This window comes from Hoplias malabaricus, chromosome 1 (genome assembly GCF_029633855.1).
Source record: "Hoplias malabaricus isolate fHopMal1 chromosome 1, fHopMal1.hap1, whole genome shotgun sequence".
Classification (NCBI taxonomy): Eukaryota; Metazoa; Chordata; class Actinopteri; order Characiformes; family Erythrinidae; genus Hoplias; species Hoplias malabaricus.
The window spans coordinates 69,117,886-69,120,763 of NC_089800.1; the positions used below are offsets into that span (position 1 = coordinate 69,117,886).

The 2,878-nt window shown below is 35.9% G+C and overlaps 1 protein-coding gene across 8 annotated transcripts in view; it reads right to left on the reverse strand.

The window, feature by feature from the left end:
• Positions 1–482: 482 nt before the first annotated feature.
• rps6ka1 (ribosomal protein S6 kinase a, polypeptide 1) overlaps positions 483–2,878 on the reverse strand; it is a 90,020-nt gene continuing 87,624 nt past the window's right edge. For all 8 annotated transcript variants that reach the window (XM_066672003.1, XM_066672040.1, XM_066672030.1 and 5 more), the window contains one exon: positions 483–2,878. This exon is cut by the window's right edge and continues 1,214 nt beyond it. The gene's annotated coding sequence lies outside the window, so the exon portion shown is untranslated.

A 2,878-nucleotide genomic window follows, 5' to 3' on the forward strand; every position in this document is an offset into this window, starting at 1 on the left:
ATACAGCTGCCCAGCCTCCAAAACCAATCCAGGGGTATTGGACGGAAAACAATAGTAGTTTAATAGTTGTTAGCATTGTGGAGATATTAAGGTTTAAAAGCCAAGTGCTTGGAGGCTAGAGCATGGCTGGAAATGAATTTGTAATCATGAGCACCAATGTGCAAACAGACAGGGTTAGGGTTAGCTATAATTAAGTTTTATATTAATTAAATTAATTTATTTTTGTCTTACCCCCAATAAGCTAAGTGCCAACAATTAGCGTGCTGCACCAACTTTACCTGAAAGGGAGCAGTCCTGGAAGTCCTACATGTCATAAGTCGCAAATACCATTTTCCCAATTTTTACATGATTTTCAATATTTTGAGGTAGCATTTCATAAAGAAGAAATAAAACACTTGATCTTGATGATAATGGATCATTAACTAATAATATCCCGTTGTCTGTACAGGAATGAGCAGAAACTGAGACAGATCTGAGGGCAAAGAAACTGGGTTTGTTTTAATAGAAAGGCATCAGGAATCACACACACACCCACACACCGGTCAAACACACAGGTGAGCCCTAAAGCCCCTAGCAATCAGGCACAGTGCAAACCATGAGGAACATGGCAGCATATGAGAGGAAAAAGAAACATTTCTAAGCATTTCATTAAAAGTCAAACCCACACCAAATAAAACTCTGCCTTCTTTACTTTAAAGGAATACTTTGGCTTCTTAATCTGTGTCTTAGGGAATAGTCATTTAACACCAAGAATCATTTCAGTACATTTTCCTGAACTTCAAAAATAGCAGAAAATATGTTCACAAAAAATAAATCAAAGGGTAGTTGCAGCAAGTTTATACATACAGTGTGTAACTGTTTCATTTTCACTTTAAATATGGAACTAATTTTCCAGAGGGAAGAATGTGCTAAGGCAGATGTCAGACAACTTCTTAAAGTTTAGAAAACTTTATGAAAGGCATTTTCCCCATTCCACCTCACTCTAATAACTACTGCTCTGAGTGTGAAATTTTAAAAGTAACATATTTAAAGTTGTCATTTAGAAAATTGAGCACCTGCCCTTTGGCAGTTTTAGGTCAACAAGTTCTTTTAAGAAATGTATCCAAATTTCTGTTCGTGGACGTTAACCACAGCAGAGATTAAGTTGAAATACACCAAAGTATAGCTTTAAAGAAATGGAGGGAGAGTTTTCATTTCTTTTTGTTACAGAAGACAAGTAAAAAGTGTCACTTTGTGCCAAACCTCTTTGAAACCAAGGAGAGGAAAGAAAAGAACAGAAACAAAACAAAAACACAATTTACATACAGGAAAATAGATTATATACTTTATCAACATATACAGTACAAAGGAGATTCACAATCATTTCTGCCTAAAGAAACCTTCAGCTCCCACACCATTCGTTATGTTTTGAAATAATAGGGAAAGCAGATAATTGAACAAATGAATACAGCAAAATATTTCAGTTCTGAAATCTAAAGTTATGCGATAGGAATTTAATCCTTAAGGAGTCATTTAGGAGTGATTCAGTATGTAAAGTGAGCCATACAGTGATCTGATAATAAAGAGTGATTGAGTCATTAAATCTATTCCGTAAAAACACTGAGTGCTTTGTGAACAGTTTGATGGCGAGATCATAACGGAGCAGAAACACTTCTGAGAAATTCAGTCATTTAAGAACAATTAATAAATAATCACTCAACATTTTATTAATTAAACAGTAATTTAGGAATGTCTCGATGTTTAACTAGATTCTGAGCCATCTTCCCGTGATCGAACAGCAGTTTAAAAGTGAGTTGGGAGTGGATCAGTGCTTACTGTGTAGGGAAACAATCTACTAATTTGACCTTATTATCGCATTTAGGTTTATCACTTTTCAGGTGTAAATTAAAGTGTAAACCCAATGTTACGTGAGTAAATGGCATGAAAATGCAAAATATTCAAAATGATAATTTTTTTTTTTTTTTTAATGAAACAGTAACACATCAGTTGTCAAAAGTGATGTTTCAGCTGAGCTCATTTTCAGCTGGTATTGGAGATGTTGACAAAGCAGAGGACCCGTATCAATCCTTCTAACATTTGTAGCTTGCTGCAAAGCTTAGCTGTTGCTGTTCCAAAGGAAGAGACGATGGATGGAGTTAGTTCATGTGGCTAACCAGTTTTTGCAGAACTATTAAAGTTAGGAAATATGCTCAAAATTATTTGACAGACATTCAAATAACTTGCACTCTGAGATTAAAGCCCTTTACGGTGAATAAGACGTGGCCCAGCTGAAAAAGCTTTGTGAAGCTGGAATGGTGGAGTAAAGCCTTCTCCAGCACTGAATGGTAATCTTTTCTAAGAATCTCCATGGAGTTTTTGAAGCCAGAAATCTCATTCATTGATCAGCATCCAGGAAACACGTCCCGTTCAACTCAGAGGGACAAGGTTGTGCAACAGCAAAACTCTCCGATACACATTCATCTAAACTGAAGTAGAACAAATAGGTCGTAAAATATGAAAAACAATAGAAATTACAAATACCCACAAATACCTGCAGTTATTTATCCAGCTTTTACCTTTATCGTGATTGTGTTCATCATGCCTTTTTATAAAACTGATTTACTTGTTAACAGAGCCAAAAACAAACAATAAAAAAAAAGATACACACTCAACGATGAAAATACAAACACAGGAGACAGCATTCAATAACTAGAAAAAAGTTCACTTTTTTCTTTGTGAAACAAGGCGGTAAAGCATGCCACTACAGAGCCTCAGGTTTTTGGAGTTTTTAATACATCGTCATCTTCTTTGTCTGTTTGTTTGGACGTTTTTTTGTTTTTTTGTTTTTTTGTTGGGGGGAGGGGGGGGGGCCTGGGTGGCGGCCTGCAGTGAAGCGAAG